The sequence below is a fragment of the Monodelphis domestica genome, chromosome 6 (genome assembly GCF_027887165.1).
Source record: "Monodelphis domestica isolate mMonDom1 chromosome 6, mMonDom1.pri, whole genome shotgun sequence".
In the NCBI taxonomy this organism is placed as follows: domain Eukaryota; kingdom Metazoa; phylum Chordata; class Mammalia; order Didelphimorphia; family Didelphidae; genus Monodelphis; species Monodelphis domestica.
The window spans coordinates 96,213,350-96,233,550 of NC_077232.1; the positions used below are offsets into that span (position 1 = coordinate 96,213,350).

Sequence of the window (20,201 nt, forward strand, 5' to 3'; positions counted from 1 at the left end):
TTAAGAGTTGCCAATGACCTCTTTTCTTATAGGGATACATATCATTTTAACTTATTGAGTCTCTTAAAAAAACTTTTTTGTTGTTGTTGTTGTTTTTCCCCCCCTTTTTAATTACCTTTTGATGATTCTCTTGAGTTCTGTGGTTGGACTTCAAATTTTCTGTTCAGGTCTGGTCTTTTATTTATGAATGCTTGGAACTCTTCTGTTGTGTTAAATGACCATACTTTCCCCTGTAAGAATATAGTCAGTTTTGATGGGTATTTTATTCTTGGCTGTAGGCCTAGTTCCCTTGCTTTCCAGAATATCATATTCCATGCCTTTTGGTCCTTCAGTGTGGATGCAGACAGATCCTGTGTTATCCTCACCATGTTTCCATGGTATCTGAATGGTTTCTTCTTGGCAGCTTGTAATACCTGTTCTTTCATCTGATTGTTTTTGAATTTGGCTATAACATTTCTTAGTGTTGTCAGTTGGGGATTAAATACAGGGGGTGATCTGTGGATTCTTTCAATCTCCACTTTCCCCTCTTGTTCTAGGATTTCGGGACAGTTTTCCTGGATAATTTCCTCTAGTATTATGTCCAGGCTTTTTCTTTTATCGTGGTCTTCTGGTAGTCCAATTATTCTTAAATTGTCTCTTCTTGAACGATTTTCTAAATCGTCTGTTTTGTGAATGAGATGCTTCACATTTTCCTCAATTTTTTCATTCTTTTTGTTTTGTTTTATAGTGTTCTGCTGCCTTGTGAGGTCACTTGGTTCTAGTTGTTTTACTCTGGTTCTTAAAGATTGGATTTCATCTTTGGCTTTTTGGTTGTCTTTTTCCTTCTGGTCTGAGTTTCTTTGAAGATCGTCTTTCATCCTCTTTATCTCGTCTTTCATCTTCTTTGCCTCGTTTTCCAGCTGGATGATTTTGGCTTTCAGGACACTATTTTCTTGTTTTAGTTCAAGTGCCTCTGTTTCCAGATGACTTATCTTAATTTTTAAGTTCTTTTCCCAATTGTCGTCAGCCTCTCTTAGTTGTGTTTTGAGTTCTTCCACAGCCTGTATCCAATTCGCTGGGATTTCTGGTTTATGGTTTGCTGATCTCTCCCCCTCTGTTCCATTTGGTGAGTAGTAGCTGTCTATTGTAGTTTCTTTCTTCTGTTTCTGTTGTTTGTTCAAATTCACCCCTTCTTTCCTCCCCATATTTGTCTGTGCTCTTGTTCCTCTCATTTTTTTTGTTTTTTAGGGATTTCTATCAGTCTCCCCTCTTGGAGCTTTAACAGAGGATCTCTTGGTGTAATCTCTGAGGGAGGGTTGTTGGGGGTTTGAGCTTTCCTGTCCTCTGGAGGCTTTTGATTGGCTTAAAGTCCAGCAGTCAATGAGGATGGATGGGGAGCCTGGGCTTCCCTGTGTTCTGGAGACTTTTGATGGGATTGAGTTCAGCTTAGTTGGGCTGGGTTTACTCTGAGTTTTAAACTTCCTGGACGGCTGGAGCAGATATGGAGGATCTCTAAAGCTCTGGCCAGGCTGCCAGGTCTATGCTCCTTCTAGGGTGCCATCTTGACTTCGCCTCTAGGTTTCTGTTTTTTCAGAAGACCCAGCTCTCTAAGGGGGGAGGGGTTGTGGCTTGCCTGGACTCTGAGGGCTCCTGATGGGATTAGGTTCAGGTGGTGTGGGCCGAATGATCCCGGAGCCAAAAAAAGGAAGAAAAAAAAGCAGTAACCTCCTCTTCCACAGTCTGTGTTGAATGCCCGGAAACTGGCCCGGGTTACTTTCAAGGTAAGCTCTTCAGAGCAACTCCTTTGCCAGCCCTGAGTTTTCTGTCCTTTCAGTAGCTCTGAGGGCTCCTGATGGGATTGGGTTCAGCTGGTGCCCTAAAGCTGGGACCTCCCTTGAGACTGAGATGGAAGGACCCAGCCAGGGGGCTACAGGCTTCCCCCTTCTCTCTATGTTTCCCTGCCGTCTGTGTTGGGCGCCCCGGAGACTGGCTCAGGTTGCTTTCAAGGTGAGTCCTCAGAGCCCTGAGGTTTCCGCTGCTGCTGTGGGCTCAGCACTCTGGGTTGGGGGGGACGGGTCCTGGGACCTTCTTTCTGTCTACCCCTTAGATCCGAGTGATCTAGGGTTCTGGCTTTTGGGGTGTGGTACCTTTTGATCCAGGTCCAGGAGGAGGTTTCCCCAGGTCTATCCTGTTATTCAGCTTGAATTTCGGTGGCCTAGGAGCACTCTGTTTGAGATCGGTAAGGAAGGGTTTCCGAGGTCTGAACTTTAGCTGCTTCTACACCGCCATCTTGACCGGAAGTCCCAGATTGGATAATTTCTAAAGCCCTTTTTCAAGTTTTAGGGTACTATGAAGCCACCTGGCTTTCCTTGCTTCTATTTAATTCCCAGCTAAAATCCCACCTTCTATGCAAAACCTTTCCTGATCCTCATTAATGCTAGTGATTTGCCCTTACTGTTCATCTTTTATTTATCCCATATGTATCACATAGTGGTTTCCATGCCGTTTCCACCATTAGATGGTGAGCTCCTCTTGAGCAGGGATTATCTTTTGCCTTTCTCTAACAGTTCCTGACACATATGAGGTACTTGTTGATTGGATGACTGAAATTTCCTGATTTGAAATGAATGAGGGTGACAGAACTTTACATTTTGCTCTTGGCCATTTATATCCACACCATGATTCTTCACCTTTTCCCTTTTGTAAGTGGCAGTGCCTGAAGGGCTTTTTCTTGGTGGACACCAGGCTGATTCTGTATAACTAATTGCTAAGGACATAACTGAAATATTTACAGACAATAAATACATATTCTTGACAAAATTTCTTTTTAAAACAAAATCTTGGTTAAGTAGAACAGCAGGTTTTTTTTCCTTATTAGTCATCAAAGGATAAACTTCTGTAGCCTCTGTTCTAAGAAAGAAAAAAATGGATTCCTATGGTTGGGCTAAGACGTAGGCAGGACTTGAAGTTTTCCATAACTTGGGTTTCTGTTTTTTTTTCTTTGCAATCTCATTTAGCGACTCTCAGGGGGCAGGAATGGGGGAGGAAATCACTTATGCTCCTAGAAAGGAGGCGATATGAAAGTGATGCCTTGGTAAATTATTTTGCAAAGCTTAATTTTCTCAAAACAAATGGAACAGAAGATAAAAGAAAATATATTCATCACTTATTACTCTGTGACTACTGGGTACATCCAGAAAAAGTTGAAAATTAATCTAAAAATAGATCTTATAAGATTAAAAAAAAGTAAAGTTGAAAAATGTTTCTTATGGAGTTTTACAAAAATAAAAATATATTCATTCTCTTGGGTATCACAGTTACCTTTCTCTCAAAGCTTTACTTTTTGTGGAAGTGAGATATTTATATGAAGTTTACTGTAGTTTTAGGTGCTGGGGTTTGAACTGCATAAAATTCTCCCTTTTCCACTCCTCACCTCCATACCCCTATACCTACTTCTATCTTTCATTCCTTGTTTAATAGTGTCCAGCCCCACACAGAAGAAAATCTCTGTAAATGTCATAGGTTTCTGCTTTTAACAAATGGCTCCTTATGTCTGGAATGAGTTCCTTCCCCACCTTTACCTTGAAGAATCCTTAATTTCCTTCAGGTTCACCTGCCTCTGAATTTGTCAGGCAGAGAAGGAATTACCACTTGATAAGTCTTAGTGTGGAAATTCCTTGTGTGTATGATGACTTGGATGAAATGGTCACTGAGTTACTTTACAACGCCCAAATTCTCTAATTTGGAGGCTACTTCCTTTAGCATCCTCTCCTTCTTGAAATAATTTTTATTACTTTATGTAAACTTTGTATTTACTTATCTGCATCCATGTGATGTTCTCTTCAGTTAATGCAAGCTACTTGAAGACAGACTTCATCTTTTTAAACTCAATGACTAACACAATGCCTTGCACATAGTAGGCTATTAATATAGATTGGGTGAATTAGATTGACTTAAAATGGATTGAAGTTGAATCAGTTCAAAGTTTATGCAATTTTATTCAGTCTTTGCTTTGCTCTGTCTCTATGGCAAGGACACTATTAGAACTTTGTTTTTGTTCCTCAGATCAGATGCCCTTCTTGGGGAAAGGTCAGGCTTCAGAGTATACAGGGAAACCCTGCCTAATATTATAGCCAAATGTGACTTTACATGACAGCTAACTCCATGACAACAATGTTATAAATGAAATTTATTCATTTTTGAAGACAGGTATGAGTAGGAAGGGATGTGGTCTGGCCAGGTTTTTTCTCTCTCTTTTTTTAACATTATCTTATTTGGTCATTTCCAAACATTATTCATTGGAGACAAAGATCATTTTCTTTTCCTTCCCTCCGCCCCCCCCCCCCACCTCTCCCTTAGCCGACGCGCAATTCCACTGGGTATCACATGTGTTTTTGATTCGAATCCATTTCCATGTTGTTAGTATTTACATTAGAGTGTTCATTTAGAGTCTCTCCTCAGACATGTCCCCTCAACCCCTGTAGTCAAGCAGTTGCTTTTCCTCGGCGTTTCTACTCCCATAGTTTGTCCTCTGCTTGTGGATAGTGTTTTTTCTCCTAGATCCCTGCAGATTGTTTAGGGACATTGCATTGACTGCTCCTCTTGCTCTGCATCACTTCCTGGAGGTTGTTCCAGTCTCCATGGAATTCCTCCACTTTATTATTCCTTTGAGCACAATAGTATTCCATCACCAACATGTATCACAACTTGTTCAGCCATTCTCCAATTAAAATCCCAATCAATGCTACCCTAATAGCTATGAAATATTACGAGAACCAGAGGAATGTTTGTAGTGCATTGTGTGGCTTCTCTATAGAGGATCTATGGAAAGATGGACAGGAATTGCAGAGGACGAGAAAATATGGATGGGTTGTGTTCTTGAAATCATAGATCAATAGAATCTAAGAAGCCCATTTTTGAAGGTTTTCTAAAAGTTTTATTAAACTTGCTTTGTTTTCATATTACAAACATTTCAGATCATTTCCACTTCATGAGACCTATCTTGTAACTGAGTAAAATAACCAAGTAAAACTAATAATAGAGTAACCGCATACAAAAGTACACATGTTGTTTTGTTTTCTTCCATTCTATTCTCTTATAGATTTTAAGAAGCCCATTTAAAAATTGATCTTTACTGAGATATAATAATAAGACAAAATATAATAAGACTGAGCTGGGCTGGGTTCTGTGGTGTTGCTTGGATAAGTTGACAATTGAACCTGACACACCAACTATCAAAGAACACTGATGTTGGTCAAAGACAGAATCGAATATGGTCCAGGGTAGGAGAAACTCAACTGTTTCCTCACCAGATCTCCCATACTCTCTAGTTTAAGATTTGCTAGAAGTGAAAGAATCATAGAATCTTAGAGTTGGAATGGATTTTATCTCTAACCACCTAATTTAATTCCTTCCATAAATGAGTTAATACTATTGATAACAGAGGGCAGCTAGCTGGCATAGTAAATAGAGTTCTAGGTCTAGAGTCAAGAAGACTCATCAACCTGAGTTCAAATCTGGCCTTGGACACTATCTGAGCTACTCTGGGCAAATCACTTAACCCTGTTTGATTCAGTTTCCTCATGTGTAAAAGAAAATGGCAACCCCTCTAGTATTTTTGCCAAGAAAACACCAAATGGAGTTGCAAAGAGTTGGATATATGCTCTCATGGGTTAATCCAATACTGAAATACAAATCCCTGGATGCCTCTATTGTTCCATTTTTCTTTACCTGAGCCCAAGTGCCTGAACGATGATCCTAAGAAATGGATGGTTCAATCCCTGAAGAAAACCCTATGAATTCAAGCGTTTGAGAGTTATTGAGTCTGGTTACTCAGAAGGAGATGATTTCTGTAATGGTTCCTCTGAGGTGAAGAATGCCCTCATCAAGAAGATTCTGTAAGCAAAGAGTTAAAGCTGAGGAGGCAAGAGACAGAGTATGGAACTTGGGGTGAGGAACACTGTCAGGGGGGACCATCCTAAGGAGTCCATTCTCACTACTGGGGGCTACAGAAGACCAGAATTCAAATTCCATCTCAGACACTTCCAAGCTATGTGGCTCTTGAGTGAGTCACTTTAACTAAATTAGCTCATCTGTAAATTAAGAAATAGGAAGAAAGTAAACATTAATTAGCTTACTATGTCCAAGTCGATGTGCTCAGCTAAGCACTTTATAAATATTATCGCATTTGATTCTCCCAATTGCCCTATGAAGTAGGAACTGTTAATATCCCCATTTTATAGTTGAGAAAATTGAAGCAAACAGAGTTTGAGTGACTTGCCCAAGGTCACACAGTTACAAAGAATCTAGGGCAGAATTTAAACTAAGGTCTTCCTAACTCCAAAGTCCATCTAATTATCTATATAGTTTGACTTAATTGCCTCCAAAGACCCTCCATGATTCCATATCCACCTAGCTAAAAGACGTACATGCTGAGAGTTGCTCAGACTATACAAATCTAAGGTGAGGGTGAAATATCTTCTTTTGACAATCCCAAGAAGTTGTATTTATATCCTGAGACTATATAATAGGTGTGAAGGATTATTGCTTCATATTTTAAATATTTGTTAATGTGTGCCTATGAACTTATGAGTCTTTTGTGTTTCATTCTTTTTTTTCTTGATAGAGGAGATAAAGAACAGTCCTATACTTGACATGTACTTTGAATAGCTTTTCTAGGAGGAACCATCTTAGTACTTTTAAGAGGGTGAAACGCTAGACATAAATCAAACTTAAGGTTTATTTAAGAGATTTCCCTCAGGAAATCTTAAATGTGTGAGAATGTGAAGGTGACTCAGGGATTCAAAGAACCCTGACTTGTCTATATCTTTCTGGAGATTGATAAGACTTAAGCAGGCAGGGTGGCACCAGGCAATTAGACAGTTAATGATGTCTTGTTCAGGTCACTGAATATCTATCTATTTCTGCTATCTGCTGAGCACTGCATGCAATTAGTTGTCTTCTTTCCCACGTGGAACAAGTATGTGAGATGGGTCCACCATATGATGTTATGAAAAGATATGGCCTTCCTATCATCACATGTGGGGAGTATGAATAAGATATTCTCTATTCCCTCCTTCAGACCAGCAAGTGTGAGGGATGTGGTTCTTCTCAAGGCAAATCATTTCTTTCTCAGTTCTGTCCAACATACACAGGAGAAGAACACACAAATTCTTATAGCCAGGTGTCATTCCCCTGATTTCTCCTTTTCCTTTCACCAAAATTTGGTTTGTTCTATGTCCTCAGTCACATCTCCAGGGTATCCCTTTTGAATCACTGTTTTCTTGGCTATTCTCATCATCCTGGGACTGTGAAGATTTTGTGGTTAGAGCCTCTGGGCTCACTCCATGCCCAGGTAAGTCCTGTATAACATTATATATATATAACAATCATAAGTCCCATCAATATTGCACATTTTAGAGCAATTTCCTCCCATGTGAGGTCAGGAGTACATGGATTGTGGGCAACTGGGTGGCTAAAAGATTGAGATTTGCACCTAAAGAGGGCAAGCTTCGAGTTCAAATATAGCCCCAGACAGTGCAGATACTAATCGCACATATCTCCCAGGGGTATCCTAAGGCTTAAATGAAATAACATTTATAAAGCACTTTGAAAACCATATCAGTGCTATTTATGATGACAATGCTGATGATGATGAAGGTGATGATGATAATCCCAATTCTGCCCATGAGGGAAAGTAAAATTTCCTTCCTTCCTTCCTTCTTCCTTCCTTCCTTCCTTCCTTCCTTCCTTCCTTCCTTCCTTCCTTCCTTCCTTCCTTCCTTCCTTCCTTCCTTCCTTCCTTCCTTCCTTCCTTCCTTCTTCCTTCCTTCCTTCCTTCCTTCCTTCCTTCCTTCCTTCCTTCCTTCCTTCCCTCCCCTCCCTCCCTCCCCCTCCCCTCCCCTCCCCTCCCCTCCCCTCCCCTCCCCTCCCCTCCCCTCCCCTCCCCTCCCCTCCCCTCCCCTCCCCCCTCCCCTTCCCCTTCCCTTCCCTTCCCTTCCCTTCCCTTCCTCCCCTTCCCTTCCTTCCCTTCCCTTCCCTTCCTCCCTTCCCTTCCCCTTCCCCCTTCCCCTCCCCTCCCCTCCCCCCTCCCCCCTTCTCCTCTTCCTTTCCCTTTCCTTCTTTTCCTTTCCTTTCCTTCTTTCCTTTCCTTTCTCCTTTCCTTTCCTTTCCCTTTCCTTTTCCTTTCCTTTCCTTTCCCTTTCCTTTCCTTTCCTTTCCTTTCCCTTTCCTTTCCTTTCCTTCCTTTCCTTTCCTTTCCTTTCCTTTCCTTTCCTTTCTCCTTTCCTTTCCTTTCCTTTCCTTTCTTCTTTTCCTTCCTTCTCTCTCAACTCTCTCTCCTCTCTGTCTCTCTGTCTCTCTCCTCTCTGTCTCTCTGTCTCTCTCTCTCTGTCTCTCTCTCTGTCTCTCTGTCTCTCTGTCTCTCTCTCTGTCTCTCTCTCTCTCTCTGTCTCTCTCTCTGTCTCTCTCTCTCTGTCTCTCTCTGTCTCTCTCTGTCTCTCTCTGTGTGTGTGTGTGTGTGTGTCTCTCTCTCTCCTCTCTCGTCTCTCTCTCTTCTGTCTCTCTCCTCTCTGTCTCTCTCTCCTCTGTCTCTCTCTCTCTCTCTCTCTCGTCTCTCTCTCTCTCCTCTCTCTGTCTCTCTCTCTCTATCTGTCTCTCTCCTCTCTCTTTCTATAACAAAATTCTAATACAGAAAGGCAAGGGCTAGGTAAATCAAGTTAAGTTATTTGCCAGGGACACAGAGCTAGGAAGTGTCTGAAGTCACATTTGAATACAAGACCTCCCCACTCAAGACCTAGTGTTCTATCCATTGTACAACCCTACCTTCCTCTAAGCTTATAGAGTTTTCAGTGATTTTCCTAACGCCACAGAACTACCGAGTGGTAGACAGGGGACTTGAACACTAGGACCTAACTCTTAGCCTAATATTCTTGCTGCTATGCCACAAACTAGTCCTATTGTACAAGACAGAACATATTTAGCTCATCGTTTTCCAGAATTATATTAAAGGAATCTACTTCATTTGTAGACTAGAATTAAACCATGATTCATTTCTCTGAGTTGGATACAAATCATTCTTCATCCAACTCAAAGTTCTATTTCTGCTTTTTCTCAACTTTGGTTGCTTTGCTCAGATGTTTTTGGAATTCTCTGAATCCTCCTGGAAATGCAGGATTCCAAACTATCATGTAGAGTAGAAGGATTACTTCAGTGTTCAGTGTTACCCTTCTGCTGAAATATCTCCCTTCTGTATTATGTGAGCCTTTCTTTCTTAATTGATATTCAGCTGGTGCTCAGCATTCATTGTCTTCTTCTGAATGAGAACATTTGAGCATTTCCGCCTCCCCCTTGGTTTCTCCAAGTTTTTGAAAAGTTCTCATGACCTATTAAACCACTCCTTGGCCTGGAACCTGAGCTTTCCTTGAAAATGGTTTCATTGTGGTCATTGGGGTTGTTTTTTTTTCCTCAAAGCAAATCTATTTTTTAATCTGTTTCAAACAAGAAAGGCCTGAGAGAAATCAGTGTTATGGCCTTTCCTGTCCCCCACAAAGGTGTAGCTTTGCAGTGGTCCTCTGAAGTCCCTGAAAAATATTTTTCACAAAGGGCTTCTATTAATTCAAGTCATAACCCCATTCAGTGGGACAAATGAGTCTTCCACTCCATCTCCACTCCCTGATTCCTATGGTAGCAATCATCCTGTTCTGTTTTCGTGTAGTACTTTGCTTTCTACTTCTCTAATGCATCTCATACGATTGCAGATTTAGAACAGAGGGACTTCTGAGATCACCAAGCCCAGTCTGTAATGTTACAGATGTTACATATGGGGAACTGAGACCCTGAGATATAGAGTGTCTTGTTCAATTTGACCTAGAGAGTAATTGTCAGAGCCAGGATTTGAATCTAGATCTACAACCTGAAATCCAGTAGTCCTCTTTCTTCTGTATCTCTCTTCTCTCTATCTCTCAATTATGGCTATGTTTATCTGAACTTGTGTCTTATACTCTCACTTAACTGTAAGTTCATGAATCCAGGAATTATGCTTTAGTGGAAATTGTTGTCTCCCGTTGTTCCTAATGCATTTTTTTGTAGTGGGCAACTTGTAATTGCTTAATAGATGAGGCATTAGGAGATATTTTTACTATATTTCAAAGTTGACTTAACTTAAAAATTCCTTTTCTTTGAGAGTGATAGAGTAGGAAGCTAGTTTACAGAGATGTTTAACTTTAAGAAAGTCAAATAAAATTTTAAAAGAAGAAAAGGTTATTGAAATAGTTCTACAGTCACCACTAAAAGCTTAATTTCATAATTTTTCTCCATATTATTCCTGCCAATTTATGCTTCCTCCCCTCTCCAATAGATCCAAACCATTTATTAATTGCCTACCTGTGTGCAAAGCACTATTCTGGGTGTTGGGGGAGATGGCAAATCCAGATGAAGCATAATTCCTGCCCTTATGAAGTTTGGAATTTAGTAGGAGCTATGACATATAAACAGGTAAGCATAATTAATTCCCAGAATATATATATATATATATATATTCATTTCTCTGAGTTAGATACAAAACATTCTTGCATCCAACTTAAGGTTCTATTTTCTGCTTTTTCACAACTTTCCTTAGATGCTTTTGGAATTCTCTGTATCCTACTGGAAATGCAGGATCCCAAGCTACCCTGTATAGTAGAAGGATTGCTTCAGTGTTCAGTGTTACCCTTCTGCTGAAATATCTCCCTTCTGCATTATGGAAATCTCTACGTGAAATTGAAAGAAGGGAAAGTCATTCCTGACTAAAAAGATCAGAGAAGGTTCCATTGAAGAGATTTCAGAGGGCTTTAGAGGATGGATAGGACCTGAAAGGGAGGAAAACTTGTCTACCACAGTGAACCATGCATGTAAACATATGGAGAAAGTCAAGTACATTTTGTATATATATAGAAAATGGTGAGTAGTTGAGTTTGGTGGGATAACAGTTATTTTAGAGGAAAGGAGTATAAACTAAGGCATTATTGTTCTAATCTAGACAGTGAAGGGCTTTGAATGCCAGGCAAAGTACTTGAATGACTTCATAAAGCTGAGGAGACATTGAAAGATTTTGAGTGGATTAGGGTTATGACCACGTCTATGCACACAGAAGTTTTTTCTGGTAATAGTTTGGAGGAGGAAGAGAGTGGGAGTGGGAGTACTTATTAGGAGGCAAATCTGTCAGTATGGCAGGTATTAATGAGTGTCTGTTTTTAGGGCATCCGAGTGCCTGGAAAGGCGATGATGTCTTTGACAGAAAAAGGTAAATTTGGAAGAGGGACAGGTTTGTAGAAGAGATAATGAGTTCTGCTTTGGGATATACTTAGTTTGAGATGTCTCTATAACATATAGACTTTTGAAATGTCCAACAGACAATGAGTGGTGGGAGTCTGGAGCTCAGGGGAAGATATGAGGAAAGATACATAAATCTGAAAGCCTATCTGCATAGAGATGACAATTAAACTTATGAGTGCTGTGGTATATGTTTGTAATGGAATACTATTGTGCTATGCGAAATGACAAATAGGATGAGTTCCAAAAAACCTGGAAAGACTTAAATGAACTGATACAAAGTGAAGAGAGCTCAACCAGGATAACAGTGTATTACAGTAACTGGAATATTATACAATGATCAATTATTATCAGCAATGCAAGTTCTAAGATAATCCCCAAGGCAAAAGAAAGAACTGTTGGGAGTATGATCACAGATCAAAGTATGCTACCTTTCATTTTATTTCCTTCATGAGTTTTTTTCTTGTATGTATGATATATAATTTCTTTCATAGTATGAAGACTGGAAATATGCATTGTATGACAGCACTGGTAGGGAGGGAGGAAAAGAGAGAGGGAGGGAGAGATCTGAATCACAAAATATTAATCAACAATTATTTTAAAAATTGTTTTATGTGTAATTGAAAAAATTTTTAAACTAAAAAAAACTTGAATGCTGATAATATCACTGAAGAGAGCGTGGAGAGAAGCTCCGAGCCTTGGGTATACCCACATATGGTTTAGAGCAGCAGTTCTCAACCTCTCAATTTGTAGCAATGAGAATGCATAATGCATATCAGGTATTTACATTCCGAATCATAACTGTAGCAAAATTACAGTTTTGAAGTAGCCCACCAAAAATTTTTTTTGGTTTGGGGTCTCCGCAACATGAGGAACAGTATTGCCGGGGTCACGGCATTAGAAAGGCTGAGAACCACTGGTTCTCTATAAAGTCCCTTCCAGTTCAAGATCTTAAATATTGTGTATTTGTAGGGTCCTTTTAACCATTAAAAGGAAGTTATTTATTTGGCCTTATCTAGGATGGGAATAATTCTTTTCATCAAGTATTTTGCTCTTTTCACATTTACCTAGAAACCAGAGGGCTGATCCTTGTCTGGATTGCAAACTGACCTTGGCTTCACTGGAGAATGTAAGTGCCAGGGTCCTTTTTATTGTAAATCTTTGAGCTCTCTGTGTCAGATGCAATGAAAAATGCCTAGCAAATGTGATTAGGTTTTCTATCTCAGGGTATGATTTCTCTTAAGGACAATTTTTATGAAAAATGTAGTGAATAGAATGGAGAAAATTTTGTTTAGTGCCTATTTTTTTCTGATTGCTGGGCTAGCCACTATACAAAGTAATTTTAAAAAGCTAGGTGACAGAATTAATTGATCTCGTGTTGGAACTTATTTGGTATTGCATGTTAAATTACTCTTCTGCTTTCCATATAATAATATATCCCAAGTTTATATCATACTGTAGAGTTTATAACACTTTCCTCATAAAAACTCCACAAAGTATCACTAAAAGTGCTTCTGGGGTTCTGCTACCAAAAAATCTGTTAATCAATGCTCTTTTTTTTCACCTCAGTAATTTTTGGCAGTGTTAAAGAGGATCTTGGCAAGCGGTGGAACTATAGTGAATTAATAGAAAAATTTCAAAATAAAGCAGTCATTGAGAGGGTTTTTTTTTTAATGTATGTATGGGTATTTAATGAGGATAGGTAAGCAAGTAGACTTGTGAGGAAATTTCTGGCTTAGTATAAACATGCAAATTCATAAAAAATGACTCATCTAAATAAAGAATATACTTCTTAACAGTAAGCCAAAACACACAAGTCCATAAAAATTCCTGTGATAAGATAGAATTAGATTATATCTTCTGGGCTCAAGTGGATCTAACTTGACAGTAGTCCATCTGGAGTTCGCAGCTCTTTGGAGACAGAGATAGGGGACAGAGAAAGACAGATGGACAGATAGACAGATAGACATATATACACAGGTGCAGTAGTCTGAGAGATAGGGACACAGAGAAAGAAACTGCTACTGACCCTCTACTCTCCAAATAAATCAGTCCTTTTCCTCAAGGAGTTTAGATTCTACTGAGGACTCTAGATAACATCATATACCTTTATTCTAAGCTCTAGATGAGAGAGAGAGAGAGAGAGAGAGAGAGAGAGAGAGAGAGAGAGAGAGAGAGAGAGAGAGAGAGAGAGATGGGGAGGAGAGAGATGAAGGAGATATGAGGGCGAAATAAAGAGGGTTTAAGACTCAAAACTCTTATTTGAAAACCATTAAAGGATATTTTCAATGAAGAATATTCACTCACCTTTGGATAGCTCTAATTGTTATTAAGGTTTCTTATCAAGCCAGAATTGATCCCTTTTTGCACCTACCAATGGGTTCTTGGTTCCTAAGTCTTGGTTCCTAATTCTACCTTCTGAGACCAAGTTGTACTACCAAGTTGTATGGTGGGTTAAGGCTTATCTCTCTATGGATGTGATATCCTTTCAAATGCCTGAAGGCAGCGATCATGATAAACTCCTTATTCGTCCCCCTACCAAGTCTTCTTGTCTTTAGGTCAAACAAAATCAATCCCTCCAGCAGAACCCCACAAACTATGGACTTGAGGCCTTTTGTTATCTTCATTGCCCTCCTCTGGATGCTTTTCAGTTTATCAAAGTTCTTCCTAAATATGGCACCCAACACTTCAAGGGTAGTCCATCAGGGCATTAGTGTTAGATAAGAGCTGGACCTTTAATTTAATTTAATTTAATTTAGGGAAGTTCTGGATGAGGAAGCTCTTAATAAATACTGGTCAGGACCTTCTTTACAATTTGTAGTCTTAGCATAGATCTTGATTCAAGGTAGGTTCATGGATTCCTTGAGGTTCTGTGTGGGTATATTTCAGAATATCTGTGAATGTGGATGGGGAAAAATCTTCCTTTTTGCTAACTTTTAACTGAAATTTAGCATTTCTTTCAAGTATTAGTAACCAAACCAAAAAAATTATCCTGAGGTTGTATATATAGATATCATCAAACTTCAAAAGGTTAAGAATCCTTGTCTTACGAATTCCATGTGCACTGGTAACCTCCGGGAATTGATGAAGAGTGAAAAGAGAGAGTACCAGAACATTGTACATAGAGACTGATACACTGTGGCACCATTGAATGTAATGGACTTCTCTACTAGCAGCAATGTAATGATTCAGGATAATTCAGAGGGACTTAAGAGAAAGAAGCTATCCACATTCAAAGGAAGAACTGTCAAGAGTAAAAACACAGAAGAAAAACAACTGCTTGATCGCATAGGTCGATGGGGACATGAATGAGGATGTAGACTAAACGATCACCCTAGTGCAAATATCAATAATATGGAAATAGGTCTTGATCAGTGACACATATAAAACCTAGTGGAACAGCACATCGGCTATGGGAGGGGGGTTGGTGGAGGAGAGGGAAAGAACATTATTCATGTAACCATGGGAAAATATTCTAAATTAATTAATTAAATAAATAAACTTAAAAAAAAAAAGAATCCTTGTCCTAGAGACTGTGACTTACCAATGGTATCACAGTCAAGATGACTCCAAGGTAGGACCTGAAACCAGATCTTTCTATTTTCAAGGCCAGTACTCTATTCAATATGCCATGCTGCCTCAAAGAAAATATAAAAATAGCAATGGGCAACTTGGAAAGGATTTGTATTTGATTTCAATAGAAAGCTTGAATAATTCAATTCCCCTTTGTCAGCTGCACCAATTTGTTTTTGAGACAAGCACTATTAGAAGTGGCATGAAAGATTCCATCTGACAGGATGTGGAATGGTATTCTGTTTGTTTAAGAAAAAAAACAAACCTAAACCCCAAACATCCCAGTCTCTTTGGACTGATGACATATAGATGCTAAACTTTTGACTGCTGCAAACACTTCACAGGACTAGCTTGGGGACTTAAATTGAAGGCTGTGGCAATTCTACCTACAATGGAAAAAATCTTTTGCATCTTAAAAATAAAGACAGAAATCTTGCCAGAAAAGTGTATCCATATGATCTGTGTAAGGAAAAAGAATATAATCAATGGGGCTTGAAAGACATCAGTATTTTACTTTTTGTGTGAGTTTGAAAAAGGAAGAAAAGGGTACATGTTGTCATCCTATATTGGGTTGCATTAAACTAATTCAGATGCATGCTAGATTTAATGTTGAAACAGTGGTGGTAATTCTCTTTATTTGTCAACTTCAAGTTACTTGTGGATAGGGTCCCATTTATGACATTTAATATATCTACCTTTATATTTATACTTACAGGTAAATATTCCTACTTTAAAAAATTCTTTCCAGTTTAATTATAATAACTCAGATATTTTATAATTTGCAAAGCAATTTATTATGCATGGTCTCATTTCGTTGTCCTGGCAAGCCTCTGACTTTGCATACCCTTTCTAGAGATAAGCAATCTAAGATTCATAGAAATGAAGTAACTTATCCAAAGTCATCTAATAAATCCCATATGAGAAATAATATTTGTTAAAGATAAAAAAGAAGAAAGAGGAAGAACCAGCAAAATTAATGAATACAAGAAAAATGTTTGGCAATATTCTTAATATATCACCTCTGTGAACCTCATGGGTCAGGTTGGTTTTTTTTAAATTTCTTCTTTGGAGCCATGTCTGTTCTTTGTAATTTTGAAACAATAATTTTTGGGGAGGGATAATGGTTCTTTCCATTTACCTTGTAGTCGTTGTGTGTACTGTTTTCTTGACTCCATTTACTTCTCTCTGCATCAATTTCATAAGATTCTTCATTCAGAAGATTCTTCATAATATTAATAAAATTCATAAGATCTTCCCATGTTTCACTATAATATTCATTATATTAGTTGTTTCTTATAGTTTAGTAATATTCCATTATGTTCTAGTATCACAATTTGTTTATCCATTCTGTAATCAATGGATATTAACTATCACAAAAATGCTGCTGTAAATATTTTAGTGTATGTGGACACTCTTCTTATCTGTATCTTGGGGTATGGACCTAGTAGTGACATCTCTGGGTCAAAGGATATAGACATTTTAGTCACTTTATTTGTCTAATTATTAATTACTTTCCAAGCTGGTAGAACTGATTCAAATCTTAACTAATAATGCACTTGTGTGCCTATCTTCCCAGAACTCCTATCATGCCCTAAGAAACCTCATCATCCTGAAAGATCACATTAGCCTTGATCAGTACTCTTTGCCCCTGAGATCCCTCTGAATGGAAAGTAGAGAAGAGAGCTGCTTCCAGAACTTCCCTTTAAGGAAGGATGTCTAGACCAGTCATATCTTCACTTCCCACCTGATTGCACTTTTCCATCTCCCTCCCTGCTCCCTTCTCAGCTTTCTTTTATGTGTTGTCTTCCCCTATTAAATCTTAAAACTCCTTGAGGGCAGAGATTGTATTTGTATTGCTTAGCACTATGCCTGGAACAGAGTAGATACTTAATATATGTTTGTAGACTGATTCACACCATCGCCTTGACTCACTGCTACCCCTAACCCAAGATAGCAATTAAATTAGTATTAGAGAATTTCAAAGTCATAAAGGACCTCATAGGTTATCCAGTCCAATTCACACATTAGCATTGTTATAGAGGCACAAATGAGAGTGTGATGCAATAAAGCTTCTAGTTATTAGAAGGCGCTGATAATGTTTGCAGTAATGTTATCTCGAACATAAATATCATCTAAATTAAAAATATGAGAAAGATTGAAAGGTGTGACTCACCTAATCCTTGGACAGCTTCAAATAAAAACCTACCATCTATGATCAATGGAGTAGGCAGTATTGTATAATTCATAGTGAGAACCCAGCAGCCAAACAAAGCTTTCCTGAGAGATCAAGAGAAATACTGTTTCCTTGGGAGCATGTAATCTTGTAACAAAGGAAAGTAGCTCAACAAAATGGAAGATTCTGAAGTTTTGGAGTAGCATTTGCAGGAAAATTGTGGAATATGAGAGGCAGTGTGGGTCATGTCTTATATTAAGTAGGTTGAATATTTATGTACTTATTATTAAGAAAACCCTTATGTGTGGAATGTGGGGTTGGGAGGGGAAATGGGATTGAGTATTTAATTGGGAAGAGTAATTCTTTTCTCTCTCTCCCTCCCTCCCTCCCTCCCTCCTTTCCTTCCTTCCTTCTTTCCTTCCTTATTTCCTTCCTTCCTTCCTTCCTTCCTTCCTTCCTTCCTTCCTTCCTTCCTTCCTTCCTTCCTTCCTTCCTTCCTTCCTTCCTTCCTTCCTTCCTTCCTTCCTTCCTTCCTTCCTTCCTTCCTTCCTTCCTTCCTTCCTTCCTTCCTTCCTTTCTTCCTTCCTTCCTTCCTTTTCTACATCCAGAATACCTTTCTCATTCATTCTGTTCTTCATCACTCAAACCACTATCCTAGAAGAGACCTTCATTACCAGCCCACCTGGCTTATTGTTTTTACTTCCTAACAGTTAATTATTCAGTCAGTCAATAAGAGTTTATTAGCTCTCCTTACCTCTATTACCTCCAATCCATCTTTCACCCTGCTGCCCAATTAATCTTACTTTACTGCTTAAAACGTTTCAGTGATACTCTATAACCGACTGAGAAAAACTCAAACTTGTAAACTTAATATTACAGCTCCTCAAAATCTCAACTGCTAAAAATTATTTTAATCTTAAGGAATGGTAAATAAAATGGACATTTCCATATGCAAAGTAGAACAGAGAAAGAAGTTATTGTTGTTTCTGACATCCTTTTTGTTTTCTTTTTTGCATGAAAAAAACCTTGATACACTTCCACATGACAATATAAGGCAAAACTTATTCTCCTTCCAGGAACTTTATGATCCAGCCAAATTAGATTACCTGTACCTGAACTGTCCTTTCTTGCCTTTTTGCCTTTGCTTTTTCTGCTTCTTTTGTTTAAAGTGCTAGCATCCCCTCCTTATGTGACTTGCCTATTGAATTTCTACCCATTCTTTTAAGAATACCCATCTCAAATGTTACTTCTTCCATGAAGCTCTCTCTTTCATCCTCCAACTTGGTAATTTCCTTTTGCATACTATCTAGTACTTTTTTTGTACTTTTCTTTAAGCAATTTTATTATATTTATTATATTACATATAACATATATGCATATATTATATTAACTGGTGGCATAGCGGACATAAAGTTAGGTCTAGAATCAGGAAGACCCAAGTTTACATCTGGCCTTAGGACTTAATAGCATGTGACCCCAGACAAGTCACTTATTCTTTTTGCCTCAGTTCCTCAGCTGTAAAATGAATAATAACACTTCTATTGTGGAGTTGTGAAAATCAAATAGGATAATATTAATAGAGGGCTTAGCATAGTGCCTGGAATGTGGTAGGTGCTATTTTAATGATGATTCCCTTCTTTTCCTCATTATTCTATATTCTGTGTAATTATATTGATCATATGACCCATTACAATATTGTAAGCTTCATAAATACAGGGCTTATTGTCCATATCTTGAATCCCACTCAATTCCTAGCACACCACTTTGCACTCAGTTGGTGCTTGATGAATATTTGTTGATTTATTTTAAAGAATCAGGATAGTTTAGATATTATCCTTCTTGTACATATCTGTTCAATCTTATTTTTCATTACTTTCTAGTCTTTTGATAGAGTTGGGCTGGTATACTTTCTGTCCTCCACAATGCCATGCTCATTCCTGAATTTTATTTTGTTTAAACTGTTCTACTTGACATTCTCTCCTCCACTACTCTGTAAATCCAAATGCATCCCCATATTCAGGATCTGGCCTTCATGTCTTCTCTCTTGAACACCATTCCTGCAATACCATCTGCCTGCCAAACATTTCCATCTGGATGTCCTGGAGATATTTCCAACTCAATATACCTAAAAGAGAACTAAGATCGAATCATCTCCTGATTCCACCCCAATCCAAACCCCTTTCCCAATCTTCCCTATCTCTGTTGTGGCTACAGGTAGTACTTATTATTTCTCATACTTGAAGAGGACCAAAATAATATCCTTTTGATTGGAGCACAAACTACATTGAAGTACGGCATCATTGCGCAAGGTTGTCAATCTCACTCTCTGTTCCAGAGTCATCAAAGTCCAGTGGCAAGACAAAAGTCATGGCAACTGGTGATGGCTTGGTATGCAATGTATGAACTTGGTTTTGTTGGCTCAAAGCACTCTACAGCACCTGATTCAGTTGCCCTCATGGCCACTGGAACAATTCTTTCTTAGTTAACCCTTCTTCCTAGGGAAATCTTCACATGCTTGGGCTAGATGTCCCCCTAACTCACCAATGGGTTTGAGGTCTTTTGGTTATCATCAACTTGGTTTAGCCTGCCTGCCATGATGGTTTACAGGGGTGAGCTACTGTGCATGCTACATCTTTTTGGGGCCACAGGTGAGAACTGGGTAACAAGTAGACACCAAAGGAGGAAAGCAGCCCTGAAAGGGGTTTAGGAAATCCTCACACCAGATTAAGTAGTCTTCCCTACACACCCTGTCCATCCTTCTAGTCACCTCAGTTCAATATCCCAGTCACTCCTCTCTCTTAATGCTCTCTCATCCTCCATATTCAGTAAGTCACCATGTCTTGTCAATCTAGCTCCACATCATTTCTAGCATCTATTACCTTCCCTCTACTCACAGACCTACTTCAGATTTTCATCACTTCTTCTCAGGCCTATTGCAAAAGCCTCTTAACTGGTCTTCCTCCTCTCCAATCCATTCTTTGAATAGTTGCCAAAATGATATTCCTAAAACATAGATCAGAGCATTGTCACTTCCCTATTAAAAACCTTTCAGGGTCTCTCTATTATCTCTGAGATAAAAGAAAAATCCTCAGGCTGTCATAGAAAGCTCTCCTTAGATTTGGCTCCAACATACCATTTGGTCTTATTCCATATGAATCTACACATC

General features: G+C 38.8%; 1 long non-coding RNA gene across 6 annotated transcripts in view; it reads left to right on the forward strand.

The window, feature by feature from the left end:
• The first annotated feature begins 966 nt into the window (after nucleotides 1-966).
• Nucleotides 967-20,201, forward strand: part of LOC103100731 (uncharacterized) — a 193,410-nt gene continuing 174,175 nt past the window's right edge. For 4 of the 6 annotated variants that reach the window (XR_008912827.1, XR_008912828.1, XR_008912830.1 and 1 more), the window contains exons 1-3: nucleotides 967-1,105; nucleotides 7,225-7,333; nucleotides 12,361-12,418. This is a non-coding gene — a long non-coding RNA (uncharacterized LOC103100731). The remainder of the gene's footprint in view (nucleotides 1,106-7,224; nucleotides 7,334-12,360; nucleotides 12,419-20,201) is intronic. The other 2 variants (XR_008912831.1, XR_008912832.1) reach the window with 1 other exon arrangement.